Raw genomic sequence first — 17809 nt, forward strand, 5'->3', positions numbered from 1 at the left:
GTCTTAAATCCCAAAATTAAAGGCTGTAGTCACCCAGTCCACCCTCATACACACAATTTTAGAAGGGTCCAAAATTTTGTTTACCATGAAAACATAGTGTGTCAGCTATTCTCTGAGATTATTTATAAGGACATTTTCTGTAGTATCCAACTAGTTTGAAAGACCTGCTCTCAACTGAGTCATTAAGCAAAGACTTAGCATTTTGTTTCTCATGGGTATTTTTTGATGCTTGAAAAATCAGATATTTTCACTGTAATGAAAGATGAGTCTCATACTGTGTGATAATTAGTTTATAATATAATAATTTTAGTTTCATATAATTGATATGCATTAGCCACAGGGCTTTATATTTTCATTTACACACAAACACACATGCACATACATGCACACACATGCACAGATTAACTTGCAAGGCAGAAAAAAACTGCATGCTCTATCCATATGCGCAGACTTTCTCTCCTGGGCTTTGAAGCAGTCGAGTGTTGGACAGCAATGACTTCCGACATAAATTACAATCAGGAGGAATAGTCCGCTGCCAGGAATCTGCAGATTCACAACATCAATGCTCAACACAATTTAATCATTAAGGGGACCCTTTGTGGTGGCATGATAGCGCTCTGGTGCAAGCAATGAGAGGTTGACCCCAATTTTTGAGAGCGGGTGTTTATGGAGTCAAAAGGTCGATGCTTAGACAGAGCCCAGGCTGGGGGTCTGGGGGGCTGCCCCCCCCCCCCCCCTCCACCAGCCATGCACAGAAGAATTTCTCCACGATTAAAGAGCCCTGATTAATCCAACATATGTTCCAAAACTGCAAATGCTTCGTATGATCCCAATTAGTCTGAAATTCAACCCTGTGAAGGCCCGGCTCCACATTAGTTCTGTCATTCTCTGTCATTCGTCTTTGTTTTAACTAGATGCTCCCTAACAACATGATGTTTTAGGCAAATAGAGATTCTGTTTGTGGAGATGGTTCCAACCCGATAGTGTTGATATTCATAGTATATTATATATGCTTCTGATGGAAATGTGGGCTCAGAGGCTAATCAACTGAGCAGTAATAATTTGAAAGTATTTTTAAACATTCAACGAGCATGACCTCACCTGATTTCCATAAAACAAGTGTGTTGTTATTAGATACAGTTCTCTCTGAAAGGATTAAAATCAAAATTAAGTTCAATTAAACAGCAGTAATAACACCCACACATTTTCTCTCTTTAGATGCTGATGCATCTGGCTACTTCTGATTTTTAGATAACCAGGAGAGAGATTTTGGCCCCCACCTTATGGGGGAAATGTTTCCCCATATGTGTTTGCTTCTAGGTGTTGAGGAACACAAAATGCCAATCTGGAAAAAAGCAAACAAAAAAACGAGATCTCCAGGGGAGATCTGAAATTTTCCAAAATTGTTTCCGCACAGATTTAAGCTTTGGCTGAACCACAGGTTTGATGTCAGATGTAAGAAGATCATGCGAGCTAAACAGACCTCTGTAGCCACTGTTCATGTCTACTTAAGCCAGATATTGTGTGCACCATTTGTAAAATCTGACCCTTGCCTACTAACATTTTGGAGAAAGAGGAAACTGGCTTTACATCTGAAGAGGTGAGGATTGACTCCAGATTATCTTAAAGTTAATATAAACTTCCATATCAACATTTTTTTAATGGAGACTATACTTGTAGTTAGCCATAACTGTTCCATAATCCCTTTTGAATTATGTAGTGCTAGACTGTAGGCTACAATTATGTTGAATCAAAGACCGCATTGAAACATTAGAGAAATAAACGCGATAGTGTCATTTCATGCTCTGCACATCATCAAATCTTATTTTATTTTTCAAAAATTGCTGTCAGAGAGACAGTGCTGCAGTATATGCATTCTGATCACCTCATCTGGCTATCATCATCACTTAAACATGGATCATTACTTTTGCAATGTCTGTAAATACATCAGTCATAAGCTTTTGAGAATTCTCTCAATCATGAGCCTCCTCATCCTCCTTATTTGTAATATATAGTCACATTACAGCAATGCTCCTGAACTATAAGATATTTTAAATAACTTCTCCTATCAAATCTTTTCAATAAATCATATCAGGTCATTACAGATTGACACAGTCGTGTCATTGTGGTACAAGGCTGTCTGTCTGATAGCTGTAAACATAGCAACAATGGTGAGACTAATGCTTAATGACTTGTGATCCACTTTCCATGCTCTATCTAAAGATTGCATGCCATGTTTACCTAAGGAAAGACTGATCAGCCAGGTAGGGTTCTTCATTCATTCAGCATTCACAAACTGCTTTGCACTGACAATTTATGGTTGAACTTGGGTGTGGATGTGAAGCAGATTGCATGTGGACACATTTCCAGGTAGACTAAGATCAATGTAAAAAAAATTGCTTGCAGGTGAGAGGAGAGAGATTTTGGCCTCCACCTTATGGGGGAAACGTTTCCCCATATTTTATATCTTTCATTATTACTATGGGGGGGGAGGTTGCACACTGATAGTATAAATCCATATGCACTGTTTAATAAATGAGACTCCTGACCTCTAGTCACATTGTCTGGAGTCGAGTTTGATTCTGGCCTTTAGAATTTGACAAAGAAGAATGCATGATATAAATTAGACTTGATGGGTACCATTATTCTCTTCCCATAATAGTGGTCTTGCTTGATATCCACTCTCTGTGATTGTTATTATCATAACCACATTGTATTTTGGGATATGTGTGCTGCCTACATATTGTACAGTGTGGTTGCTAAGAGGTACAAATATGTTGCAATTTAAGAGGACAAATACCACCAGAGGTTGACACGGTGGTGCAACGGTTTGCATTGTTGCCTCACACAAGACGGTTCTGGATTTGAGCCCCGGCTCAAGCATGGGGTCTTTCTGTGTGGAGTTTGCATGTTCTCCCTGTGCCTGCATTGTTCTTTGCGGGTACTCCGGCTTCCTCTCACAATCCAAAGACAGGCTAACTGAATACTCCAAATTGACCGTAGGTATAGCTGTGAGAGTGAATGGTTGTCTGTCTACATGTGTTGGCCCTGCGGTGGACTGGCAACCTGTCCAGGGTGTACCCTGCCTTTTGCCCAAAGGCTGCTGGGATAGGCTCCAGCCCCCCTGCAACTCTGAACAGGAGAGGCGGTAAAAAAAAATGGATGGATGGAAACACCAACAGAAAAAACACCCACATATTAAAAAAACATTTCATAGGTTTTACAACACATGGACAGCATAAAGGAAATGCACTCCAAAAACATAATAAAACCAAATACGATGACGTGCTGCATGACTCAAAACATGTCTGTTAGAAAAAATATAGAAAAATAAAAAGAAATAAAAAGGAAAAAAAAAATAATAGGGTCTTCGCCCAGAAGTACCTTCTGGCTCAGGCCCTAATTAAAGCTGCCAGCAGCATTGTTAGGGCCTGAGCCCCCGCGCGGCCCATGGCCGCGTCCTTGACACCGGCCCGAATCCAACGGTGTAATCGGCAAATCCCTAGGCCTTGTAGTTAAGGAGATACGAGCCTCAGTGCGGTGCACAGTGTGATGGTGAGAGTGAGAGCAAAGCTGCCAGCTGGCCCTTTAAGAACCCCTCCCCCGCTGCACTTTCTTTGATGTGTGCTAGAGTGGAGAGAGTGGAGGATGAAAAGGAATGAAGTGTGTAAAAGCTGAATAACTCGGCATACGTTGGTCAAAAGTCACACATAATACCATATTTTTGTAGGGATATTTGTGAGGAATACAGTGGTGTGTTTTTAAAAGCTGTGGGATGTATGGTGTAGACGTGACAAGCATTTGTTTGACAGTATGTACCCTGAGAGGACACGCTCTCCCCATAGACTTCCATTGTAAGGCGAAAAGTGTCTCCCCCACTTTGACGGCTTATAAAATCCAAACCGAGCGAGTAGTATATTAACCTTTAACAATTTTTAATCAGCACAGTTGGGAGAGTAATGTGTGAAAGTTTGGAAGCCCTGGCATTTACGATTTAGGAGGAGATAGATTTTGTTTGGGGCGCAAAATTGTCCAATATTAGACATTCGTGTCCAAATTGTGGACATCCTGTTAGAGTTAGGTCAGGGGTGTGAGTGTATGATTTATCCGTCTTGATGAGACGAGTTCAATGGTGTTGGTCCCATGTCTATAGGACATTCCTCCAGGCTGTGGCGTGTTTTTTTGTGTATGTAGGTGGCGCTATTGAGTAGAGCGCCTCTTTTTTGTTTAATTATTTAATTTTTCGCCGCACCCGATGTGCGTACCAAATTTGGTGAGTTTTCCAGCATGTTTAGGGGGTCAAATTAACTTTTGAAGTGGCGAGTGTGCCTTCGAAACATAATAGGGTCTTCGCCAGGTACTGGCTCAGGCCCTAAAAATCACATGCAGAGCAGAAACGCTGCATATCCAGCTGCCACATTGGACATGCTCCAGGGCATCAGGGCACGATAAAGACCAAACATAAAAAAATAAAAGTCTTCTTACCTCCGTATTTGCATAGACTTTTTATATGTATGGCACTTCACTTAACTTGTCTTACTGCTTCCAAATTTCATCCCTCTACATCCTCTCTGTTTCAGTTCATAAACTTCCACTCAATGCTGCCCCTAGTGCCCTGGAACACTTCCGTTGTGGCAACTGGATTTGCAGTGTTTCTTCTGTGCATGTGTTCTGGCATTTTTTTTTTTGACTTTGTGTGTTTTTCCTCATAAAAATGTTATGAGTTATGATTGATTGTTGTATTTGGCTGTGTTGTGTATAATTGCTGCATGTTTCTTTTATGTTGCGCATGTGTTGTAAAATTAATGGTTATTTTCTCAATATGCTGTTTTTTTCTCTTTTTGCATTTGCTCTCTTAAATTGCAGTGCATTTGTGCCTCAGCCACTATAGTTCAGTGCCTACAAACTGTTCCCCATGAATAGTATGTGCTTGACATACTAGTTTAGGACAAAATAGCATATTTTGCAACTTTTGTGCCCCATAATTGTTCAGCAACCACGATGGAACCTTGGTCCTGCCCACACCTGGTATTAAGATTGGTCCTGAGTGATCCTATCACAAGTAATCCCCTTTATTATCAGGAGTGCACACTCTGAATGCATCCTGAATGTTTCTTGAGATCCGATCACTGAAACCACATTCGGAAGTGGTCTGAGTCCCTTGTGAATGGGGTAACACTCTTTCAGTAGTGTGTACGCAAATATGTCCAAAATGCATCCTGTGCCATATAGAACGACTGCCGTTCTTAGTTAAGAGCGAAAGTGTCTCTCAGCCGTCAGCTAATGTCTCGCTCTCTCTCTCTCTGCCTCTTTGCTCACTTGATATCATCCAAAACAACATGGTGATTTCCATCCATCCATTTTCTTCAGCTTATCCTGTTAAGGCTTGCGGGGGGGCTGGAGCCTATCCCAGCGCCTTTCAGGCGAGAGGCTGGGTACGCCCTGGACGGGTCGCCAGTCAACCACAGTGCCAACACATATAGACAGAAAAACATTCAGACTCACAGTCATACCTATGGTCAATTTAGTGTATCTACTTATTAGGATAAGACATCAAGACATTTGCATCTCTTTGGACTGTGGGAGGAAGCTGGAGTACCTGGAGAGAACCCGTGCAGGCACAGGGAGAACATGTAAACTCCACACAGAAAGATCCCGTGCCCGAGCCGGGACTCGAACCTGTAACCTTCTTGCTGTGAGGCAAAAGTGCTAACCACTGCACCACTGTGCCGCCCCCATGGTAATTTCATTAGTATTAAAAATGCCAGTGACAGACATGAGTGTATGTATTCATTTACATGACCCATGGCAAAAAATGAATGTATTTCTTCTCTGTGCATTCTGAGAGACATACTCGCATATGCCGTCAGTAATAACTATAAACTTTCACAGGTGAATATGGCGATTAAACATTGCAAACTAATGTCTTGTATGTGTTGATTTGCATATTTGTGTGTGAGATGTACTCATAGTAAGACATGTGAGATGCTTGATGAGGCCAAGTATGAACACACTCGGCAGAGCTTACCACTTATGATCCGCAGTGTTGGGCACATTACTTTGAAAAAGTAATTAGTTATAGTTACTTGTTACTTCTCCCAAAAAGTAACTGAGTTACTCCACTATGAAAGTAAAGAAAGTAACTAAGTGGAGTTGCTGACATTGTACATTGACAGCCTCTTCACTCTCGCTATGGGACGACATAATGCCCACTCAATATGTACGTTTTTACCTTTAACCTCCACAAAGTTAAAGTAGCGCCTTTATTTCCATTTTGAAAACGCTGTCTCTCCCTGCGACTCCAGACTCGCAGTCTCTGATGGTTTGCGTGTGTGCTGCTATGTGCTGGGTTCGAGAGTAAACACCCGCCCACCTGATGTCCTGGTTGGCTCAACGTGAAATCTTTACTCTATCTTAGCCAATCATCATTAGGCGGTTATCTCGCCCCTCCCCTCCCCCCGCACCAAAGGAGAAAAAAACAAAACAAAACACGCATTTGCGACTCCTGTGTCTGTGTGAGCCGAGCCGGATGGCAGCTTCAATGAGTCGCTTCAGTAACGCGGAGTAACGACGTGTTGGTTACGGTAACGGCGTTGTAATGATTGACAAAGTAATTAGTTAGAGTACCTGTTACTGAAAAAAAGTAACGCCGTTAGTAACGCCGTTTATTTTAATGCCATTATTCCCATCATTGATGATCCGATCATATCAGGATGGGTTTTTAATATCACATGTGCACAGGGCCTTAATTATCATTTAAATGAACAACATTAACTGAGAAATCAACTGGAAATTCACATCATGATATGAAATCATAATACAAGACCAACCAAACAATATGGAAAAAGAGATCAAAGTAGTAATGGAAAATAAGATGTCAAAAAGACCCTCAACAAGCAGTTTAAAACTAGCTCACTAAATAAAAATGTAGTTATCAAGGACCTAATCATCAAACTCTGGCAACAGTTGTGCACACTCCAGTTGGCAGAATATCTTGGACACCTGAGAAACAAGGAAAAAGGAAAGGCAAATGCAGTTTGCCAAAGACCCATACAGGTTCATTTGGATTCTGTTTGGTCAACAAATTCAGGCACACTATTGAGCTTAAAGCCAGAGGTGGAGAAATTCCTGCAGGATGAACACAGTGATTCTTGTAGGTGTCAGGTACTAGAAGTAAACCAGAACATTGGCAAACCAGAAAAAATGTCTACTGCATTCAATGAAAAAAAACAAACCCACATGGCAAGAAATACAGGGCACCATTCAGAGAGTCACAGAGCCACAAATTCAGGTCCTTAAATCCAGGGTGATGTCACCCCGTCTGTTAACAACAACCCAATAAAGGTCTTGGGGAAGTGGTTTGATGTTTCACAGATAGATTGAACCAATATCATCAATGCAGTAAAGTAGACCAATGAATCACTGGACTCCTGGCAAATTTAATACCTGGTTGTAACAGTATGGCCTTGTGCCATTTGGCTCTTTACAGTCTACCACTTCACCTTGTCTGCAGTAGAGGGCACAGACATGAAAATAAACACCTGCAGAGGTGGCTCGGAATCCCCACAAGATTCTTGTTGGTGGTCATCTATATTGGATCCAGGCAACTGCAGCCCCCCTTGTTGAGGAAAAAATTCAAAGTGGCTAAATGAATACTGTTGTATGAAGCCTAACAAACTCAAACAATAATGTGATAAAGCATGCAAGGGTCATAACCGCACTAGTGGGGACCAGCTTTTGAGCAGGCAGAGTGCTCTGAAGCTACAAGACATTATGGGAAATCGGTATAAAGTGCAGCAAGGACTCCGCTCAGCAATGTCTCAAAGTATATTTGAACAACTCCCACAGTTGCCAATTTATGGGTAAACCCAGTCAGGGAGTTAAACCCGCCCCTCTCAGTCCTTTTCCAGTTATGATGCCTTTTGAGCATTTGATCATAGATTGGTAATAGATTGTGAGGAGCCATTACCTCGAACAAAATCTGGTGCTGCATATATCCTTACTGCGATGTGTCCACTGTGAGATATCCTGCAGCATTTCCCCTGCACCTAATCTCGCTGAAGCCCTAATTCAATGAATTTCTGTATTTGTGATTCGTAGCGTGAATCATAGTGATCAAGGTTTTAATTTCACTTCTCATCTGCTCAGAGAGCCTGTAACCACTGGGGTTGAAGAATAATTGTTCATCGGCCTACCCTGTGCAAAGCCAGGGTGTGCTAGAGTGGTTTCATCCAGCATTCAAATCCATGGTGGGTGACTGCAGCTTAGAAATGGGGAGGGACTAGGAGGAGGGTTTGCCACGGTTCATATTAGCAGCCTAAGAGGTGGCGCGAGAAAGTACTGGATTTAGCCCAACACTGTTTGGTCATTTGGTGCATGGTCTGTTAGGCATCCTGCAACATAATTGGGTTGTTCCTGAGCCACTTAAAACTTGTTTGACTATGTCAATGGTTTACATACAGTACAGAGAGTGCTTTGCAGGCAAGCTCTGTGGTTGCAAAAGAAAGAAAAAACAGAGAAGATGGGCCCATGCACCTTTCACTAAATTTATTTTTTCAGCATTACAACTGACATTTCCCTGGGTGTTTTTGGTCTCATTTGTTTCAAGTCTTCATCAATACAACATTGTGTTCATTTCATAACTAATGGTCCAATTTATAGTCAAATATGAAGAAATATATCTATCTTTTTATTGATTCATATCATCGCAAATGGTCTTTGTCTCAATCAGGCCCAGCCCTTACTTCTCTCCAGATACACCGACTTCTCCCAATATGGTATCCTAGTGTTACCAAATTGGAACTTAGGTTAAGGCAAAATGCTGAACTTAATTTATCTAAATCAAGGATTCCCAAAGTGTGGTGTGGCGCATGAGCTGGCACTAGGAGGTGCACAAGATAAAAAATGTGATGGTGGTTTTTTTTAGCGGGATCCCCCACACAATAAATATGTGTAAATAAATATTTCCTTTTTAAAATTTGAAATCAAAAGCTGACATATTAATTAATGAATAAATGCAGGCTAATCAAAATGCACATTATCTATAGATGAAGTGTAGAAGAATTTATCTTCTACGCACTGTATGTGGCATTGTTGAGTTTTTTTCCCGAAGGTGTGGGGAATGGGGAGTGCATCAACCCAGTTGGGATATAGAAGGGAGTGCATGGCTTTAAAAGTTTTTGGAACTGATCTAAATGAAAGTCCATAAACCAATTGTCAATGTCACATGTCTGTCCTCTTCTCATTCAGTGTATGGATAGACTTCATCCATAATTTTATGATAATAGATTGATAACATTAGCGATCATTATTAACCTCTATATTTGATGTCATAGCAAACTAAGAAGGCCCAGCTACTTACAGAGTGAAATGGTCAAAGTTATATTGTATTTAGATTTGAATGGCAAATTATGTATTTTTCTTCCTTTCAAAGTTACACGTTTCACATTAATAGAATGGATGGAATTGTGAGTCACTGTAGAAGGTGTTATTGTTCATAGGCTAACTTGCAAACTGCTAACTTGAAACTCCATCCTCCTGCAGGTGCCAGGTGATTTCCTGTGGTTCAGTAGTGCAGCCATAGCAGAGCAATTAAAGAGTACACTAATGTGTCAGCTGCTCTGCTGTGATGCTCCTCTCTCCAGCCATTGCCCCCAACAGCGAGCTCAGCTACAGGAAACATCAGCAGGCTGATTTATTTGAGATGTGAGATTCCCTGACTTCATGGTTGTATAAAGCAAGACAGCTGTTGGGAGAACTCAAATTCCTGCAGAAATGCTGGAGAGGTATATTTTTCCATCTGTTTAACACAGTCATAGCCTTTCACTTGATGAGTAAATTAAAAAAAAAATCCCAAGATGGAGTAAGAGGTCTCTGAGAGCCTCATTATACAGTAATTATTGTACAAACCCCTTTTCTTTTAAAATCTAGCCTAAAAGTCTGTCCCACTTTCTTGTGTTGTTACGAAAAAGACCATTGGTGATAATTAATAATGGTATAATGGGTATGGGTTTGTAATGTATAGCTTAAAGTTCGACCTGTGAACAGTCTTTATATGTTCAACCAGAGCCTATCACCTTAATATCATCATTTTATTTGTTTGCCTGGAACCTTAATAGTTATTAATTATTAATTATTAAGTAGTTTAAACTTGGCAAATTCAAGCACCTGACAATCAGGCAACATGTCCAGAAATTACCTAGTTAGTCTGTTATTTAAAGCAAGTGAAGGATATCAAATTAAGCTGTCACAATTAAAAGGTCCTAATTTCTGCTGGAGCTTCAGCTGAGGCACCATGAAGCTTTGTTACTGACATTACAGGTGTTGAGTGGTTTATTTACATCCTGTTCCATCCTTCAGTTGTTTTTCCTGCTGCATCGGTTACATTTTAGTAATATTTCAGCTTTTCCTGACCTCTTAATTTATTGTATGCAATCTCATGAAGCCTTAGTCAGAAAAAAACACCCTGGATATACTGTGAAATCAGTCTATAGACATAAAAGCCAACTTTATCTTGCAATTAATTTGAGCAGAACTTTGTGTTTGTGTGTGAAGTTTTGAGCTTATAATGTAGACAATATTCTGATGAAGTAGCAGCAATAACACATAACTCAAATATTCAGATTTTGATCAGTCTGTAGAGTTTCCTGATGGGACATTTGTGAAAGAAATTGATGACTTCCTTGAGAGAGTTGTTCACATGACTAAAGATTTTGTAAACAATTTCAGGAGAACTCTTAATGAAATGTTTCAAATTTAATTAGGAGCTCATTTATTGAGGGGGTTGAGTGCTACAAGAGTTTTTACATCTGCAATCTCAAAAAAGGTCCCGCAAAGACTTTACTGCAGACTTTTTTTTGGCAATTATGACATGGATGGCTTTATTTCACAAATTATGCATTAATGCCTTAATCCCAGCATGGTAACATTTTAGTGCAAAACAAAAAGTATTAAATAATCTAAAACTTTTAATGAATGTAGCCAGAACATAACTCATATCTTAATGATGTCTAAATGGGATGAGGATAGTCATGACAGATAATCACCGACAAAAAATACAGGTTGATTGACAAATTAGCATTTTCAAATTTTAAAAGGTGTCTGACAACAATTTTAGGAATGAGATGTGTGTTAGAAATAAGACTAAATTATAAACAGCAAGTAAGAGGGATATTTCCATCTTATATGTTATTGTGACAGCTTGACTACATCTGCAAAAGATTGGAATAATGAATCATTCTGAGTTGATTAAAGTCATCACAGAAAAAACACAAAACTGCTGTGGTCATTCCAAAAGCCACAATCAGGATTTTTCAGATTTTTTTTTAGTTTGTCTTTTTTCACTAAACATTGAATAGATGACAAAGCCCTCCATGTAACATGCTTAAATCAAATTCAAAGTATAGCTGCAGCTTTAGGATGCATGCTGGCTGAATATTTATTTGAACAAGACATGCACAAAACAACCATCTTCCTCAATTTCCCACAATTGTTTTTAATTTTACAGCCATCTGTTGCATGTCCAAGCATCTTTGATTGAAGGCTGCTGGAATATTCAGCATGGATTAAAATAGCAGGAGACCTTCCATGCTTGTTGACCTGAAGACACAGCCATAGTAATCTCCCAGATGTGCCTCACATGGCTCTGAAATCACTGGAGAAGTTTTCTCGGAGGCCTTGTGTGGAACTCAGAACCTCCTGGCACAGGAACTGTAAGTAATTCTATGATGGCCTTGGAGACAGTAACAAGAGGTGACAGTTATAATCATAGCTGTATAGCCATGACTAGTGGCAAAATATATGAAAGAGATTCCTTAACATGGATGTGAAAGATGTGCATGGAAAACACGTTGGATATGAATTTGACTTAATTTGCAGACCAAACATCCAATCCAAAAACTATCATCTGGTCATTGCTATATTCATTTAGTCATTATATAACTTATGCATGAATTTTGAATTAGTATTGTGGGGTATGAAGTATGACAATATCAATGGCAAAAAAAGCTCATTGATTTCACAAAACAGGAACAGGACAATGTTTCCCTATATAAGCAGAGCAATGGCAGCTGACCTCCAAAAAGGTTCACTTCAAAGTCAAAGCTGATAGAAAAAGTGCCTGACAGACAAAAATCAATATCATTTTGGTAGGATTTGTACGAGCTTTGGGCTGTTTTAACTCTACATTAAAACAAGTGTTCTGACTCAGAATAATTAAATATTTCCTCTTTTTTTCTTCCTCATTTTGTGAAAAACTAAATTCTCAACTTTTTACACTGATTCTTCACTAACTTTAAATGAGGTGATCTAGTTAAGCAATTGCAACACATTTGAAGCGCAAAACCAGTGACAGAGGTGCAGAAAACCCTATCCCAATTTAATAAAACCCCTCCTGCAGTATAATCCACGAAGTAATGCAAACTGCCTCTTTATGTAAGTAAGTTTTACTGCAGGAATTAATGTGTGAAGACTGAAAATTCAGCTGCCAAACCACATGTCAACACCATTTAGCTTGGCCATGGCATTTTGCATGAAGAAAAGTGATTTTCTTCCAAATAAGGTCACCCAAGTCAAAATGACACATTCAGATCTATTTTAGTGCTACAGTCATATCAAAATGTTTTATGGATTGATATTGATCTAGATATCCCCCCATTTCCACACTAAACAGAAACCAAATAATGATGCAGCTGCTGAGAGTCTCTCCCCAACCCTTACACAGAAACATACCTCCACCAAAGGAAGAAATCCTGTCTAAATTGTGGTGTTTGAGTGGGAGATGGACTCATGACCTGGGGGTGGGTGGGTGCAAGCATTGATGGTGATGGGGTGAAGGGTTTGGGGTGTGTGCGCGCGCGTGTGTGTGTGTGTGTGGGGGGGGGGACATGTAAAACCAATGAATTCCATTAAAGCCCAGGACAGTGTGCATTAAGGAGCTGGCTCTCTCAAACATACCAATCAAAATATTAATGGTACTTTATAAACACTGCCTTTATCTGACAGTGATTTACTTTACAAAGACCTTAATCCAAGAGCACCAAGCAGCTTGACTCATTAGTAGTGGCCTTTAACTCACACTTTGTGGTGACACACACAGGTGAATGCTGAGCCTGAACTGACTATTTTGTTTATGTTATCTTTTCTCAAACTCTGTTTGAAATTTGTCAAACTACATCACTGTTTAACTATATGCCAATCAGAACTCACTCTGCCAGATGGGCGTCCTCCTGCTAACCTTGCCCAAGGCTGCTTGGCCACACAGAGAATTCTCTCTCCATAGCTGTCTCTTTTACTCTCTGGCTTCTCCTGTAGCATTTAAAGAAAAACAAGTAATTTCCTCTCAACACAAAATGTTTGTTGGTTATGAAGACTTGTTGACTTAAGAAGACATATCACTGTAAAAGAATTGTCCTTTTACAATCCTTGTCAGGGAGGTTTTGACAAAATGCTGAATTGGGTTTTTACTCATTGGCTCCATAAGAAGAACATCAAAATCCAATTGGCCCATGAGTGATCCATGTGAGAAATATAAAAGAACCAAAATTAATGCTATCTCAATGTTCATGTCTGGCAAGTGTTTCCATGTCGATACATGTTAAAAAATGTGCCTATCTTTTCAGTGCTCTTTCCTCAGTTGGTGTCTAAACATGAAGAAAATAGCCCGAGTATGACTGACAAATTAGTAAAAAATATCAGATCAATATTTTTGAAATGAAAAAAGGGTAGTTGATATACTGTAGGGATTTATTTATTTATTTATTTATTCATACATACATACAGTATATATAGGGTCACCATTTGTGTTAAAATGACCTGCTATCTGATTAAATTACCATGCAAATAAAAACAATAGAAATGGAGAGAAGTGCATAAATTCCATAACATCCTAGTATGAATTTCAAGAGGGAGTGGCGGAAGGCAAATTCCACATGATTTATAGTTATTTACAATTAATAAGATAATAGTAAAAAAAAACATGGTGCTGAAGCATGTTTGAATCTAGGGTTATCGAAATGCTGTTTCTCTGAGCATCGTTTCTTCTTTTTATGTTTCCTCGAAGAAATTGAACAAATATCAGAGCCATGTAGCCTATTAACTGTTAGACAAAACATTCATATTAAGCACAGCAATTTGGTTTATGAATATTTTTACACATTTATCAAGATGAAACTGATATGCTGGATATACAGATGTTACCATCATAATTTAAAACAAATAATTTGCAAGTTATATGTAATATACTTAAAAAGATGTATTTATGGTAAAATTAATAGGGAATCTTCTATCTTATGTCATGAGAGAAATTATAAAATGAAAACAGTAATTAATTTAGTTTTAGAGGTAGTTAAACTGAACTTCCTTCATGGTGTTCTGCAGCTGTGGAGGGAAATGAACAGATGCTCGAGTGAGTTAAGAATCTGTTTTCAACCATCATTTGAAGATTAAGGGCGTTAAAAGCAATCGTAGGCCTTTGTTTTGACAAGCTGAACTATTTCTCAAACCCTAATATTTACAGCAGACAAGCATCTTCGCACTAGACACTAGACCAGTGATGAGCTCCGTAAGTGCTTTGCATCAGCTTAGCCAGCCAATGTCCAAGTAGGATTATGAGCTGTACTCTTGTCATCAGATGCATAAATAAGTCCAAATCTAATGTGTGTCTACGTTGCCTTGCTCTGTGTTATTGTTAGCGTTGTTGGATCTAATGATAGAGGCCCAGCTGGCCCTATCAGCCTCAGCTCCCAATCTAAACAGACTGACATAGTGCAGGTGTCCAGCGCCTCCGCCTGCACATTAGGGGAAAACATTATATTGGAGCAGGGCTTCCTTTACATCTTGTAAATGGAGCCCAAGGTCAAGGCTCTGATCAATACTGTGACCTCCTCCGTTCAGCCCACTCAGGTCTGAGCACAGAGAAAGAGGTGTAAACCAGACACTGACCGATGACCCCATGCCAACGACCTGCACACACAAAGGAGGCCTCTGATGGATGGTGGCTCAGGATTGCTCTTGTTGCATGTTTGCATATTGGAATCATCATTTCCCAGCAGCATTACTCCTCAGTATACAGCCGAGCTCCTCTCGGTGTTAACAGATGTCACTTTTTTCAGAGTAAAAGAACTCAAGCACATAATTTGTTATAAATAATTCAAACGCATCACATTTAGCTTAATCCTAAAACACTTTGAGACAACTTTACCAGACATTTGTTTCTTACATCAGTCCTACCTTTAGTCCTCCACAAAATTCGCAAGTTTCCTTTAGCAAAGAGAAAATCAGCCAACAACAGAGCAAGGACCGGATCAGACAGACATAGCTGATCATTTTAACGAGGAACAGATTATTACAGAAAAAAAAGTTTAATTTCCTCCAACATTCAAACATTTATGGGAATTCTGAATAGCATGTGACAGGCCTGTGTATGAAACAAATCCAGTTATCAAGTTTCACTGAACAGACTGCAGAATCAAAAATTTGAAATAAATGTCTCTTTTTGGGATTAACATAACACTTTCAAATAAACATAGGTAATGACAGCAATAACAGAAGTGGATTGTAACAACATAGATTTGTTAAAGTTTTATATTATGGTTCAGTTTTGGTATTTATTATTATTTTTCCTATTGTATAATTTTCCAGAGGTAATGAGGAAGCATACATCATTAATTTACAAAATATAAATCCATTCCTTATAAATCCTGGTTACAGATGAATTTCAAAACAAACAAACAAAACAAAACACACTTTATATGGCTGTAGGTGTCTTTATGAGTTTTTGAGTACTTCAAAAGTTTGAATGCTTCTGCCCCAATATATTGTTTAAAATTGTGAAATAATATTTTAACTTAAAATTGTTGTAGTGATACTCTAAATTGACCGTAGGTATGACTGTGAGTGTGAATGCTTGTCTGTCTATATGTGTTGGCCCTGCGATGGACTGGCGACCTGTCCAGGGTGAACCCCGCCTCTGGCCTGTAGCCACTGGGATAGGCTCCAGCCCCCCCACGACCCTTAACAGGAATAAGCGGAAGAAAATGGATGGATGTATGGATGGATGGATAGTTGTAGTGTGAAAGAAAACATCTTGCCATAAATAGTAATGATTCTGCTAATGGAATAATTATCGTGCTTAAAACAAACAAAACAACATGAAATCACAACATAAGTCCCAAACTTATCACCACGATTCTGTGCTTTCCAGTTAGCATGGAAAAAGTGTAATATTTTACCGTCATGTTGTGAATGCCTAGTTCTTTTGACCTACCTTCAGCATGTATAATACACCATAAACTGACATAAAGTACTAGAGAAAACAGCAGAGCAAACCAGGTGTTAAATACCGGAGTGAGTAACAGGCAATTTTGACATGTTTTTGTTTCATTAACACTGTATTAATCCATCGGAGCAGCCAGTACACCTGTGCTGTGAGCACAAACACTTTCCTCTTCACTTTAGCATTCCTCATTGACAGCTCATTCCCCATGCCCCCACCTGTGCTAGTCACAACTATGAATCAGTTCTCCTCTGCATTGTAAGAGCCCCCTTAGCCTAGCTCGACCATGCTGTTTTGACAGACAGAGTAGGAGAAAACAGCTGCTGGAAATGGTCTCCGTGGTTTCAACGTTCACGTAGAAGGTAGGTTGAGTGTTGGCTGACACAATCAAAATGCAATCCATTAAGAGCTACAGGATAACAGCAGCAGCAGTATGTAACTCATCAGCTTTGTTAATGGCCTGTCTTAACATTCACGCTGATGTCATGGCATGCTAGATAAGTAGGAATGTGTTCTGTAGTGACATGCAGTGATGACTACAAACAGCATCATGCTATTATCACATCTCAACGACTCACTTGACTAGGCTGCCGAAGGTTTGAAGTGAGCAGTGCCAGACGGGCACACTGCATATTCTTTCTTCAATCACCGCTGATTTTATGCAAATATAATAGTTGGCGTCTGGCTTTAAGTACACACAGTTCAAAATTAAATGTTAGCTCGCATAATGTTCATCTAAAACTACAAAAAGTCTGTTTTAAAAAAGAATGCTGTTCCCTGGTTTCCTCTAAATATTTGTAAATAATGTCATGAAGTTTAAAGAAAGGAAAATGAGGCTGACAGTTGAATGTCAATAATAATTGATCCTACAAGCCAGAAATGATTTTTTTTTACATTCTATTGACTTTGTTGGTTATCTCACAACAGCTAACGAAGTAGCATTAATGCTATCCAAAGTACAAACCCCTATAAAATATGCATTATTTTGAGCTTTTGACTTGTTTTCCCTCAATTTTAGATTTTGTACCCAAATGTGGTCAGTTTGTCTTGGTCATGGTACCATGATAAAAACATTATTTTTTAAGTTATGTAACATAGAAGCCCTTCTTGTACAAGTGTAATTACAAATAAAAAAATTCAGTCTTCGCCTGAAGTACCTTCTGGCTCAGACCCTAAAAAGCAAGTAAAAAATTGTAATAGCACACAAATATTGTTATACATATAATGTAATAGTATAACAATATTTGTGGCGAGAGCAGGTTTACTGTAAATATGGAGATAAAATTAAATATGAAAAGGTGCAGAAGGTAAGAACTCACTAAGTCATTCAGTATAATTCCTCCAGCAGTTATTTTCAGATTTTATTTGCCCTATAGAAAAAGCCTTAAAAAAAACCCAAAACAAACAAATCAACTGGAAACTATTAATCCGGCAGGTTTATTTTACTGCTGCTGAAAATGGATGGATGGCTAGAGAGCACTATCATCATTGTAAGTTCTGAAAACGACAAAATTTTAAGTCCTACTAACCTGTTGC

The sequence above is a fragment of the Aulostomus chinensis genome, chromosome 3, assembly GCF_037954235.1.
Source record: "Aulostomus chinensis isolate RoL2024-O1b breed Wild chromosome 3, RoL_Achi_v1.0, whole genome shotgun sequence".
In the NCBI taxonomy this organism is placed as follows: Eukaryota; Metazoa; Chordata; class Actinopteri; order Syngnathiformes; family Aulostomidae; genus Aulostomus; species Aulostomus chinensis.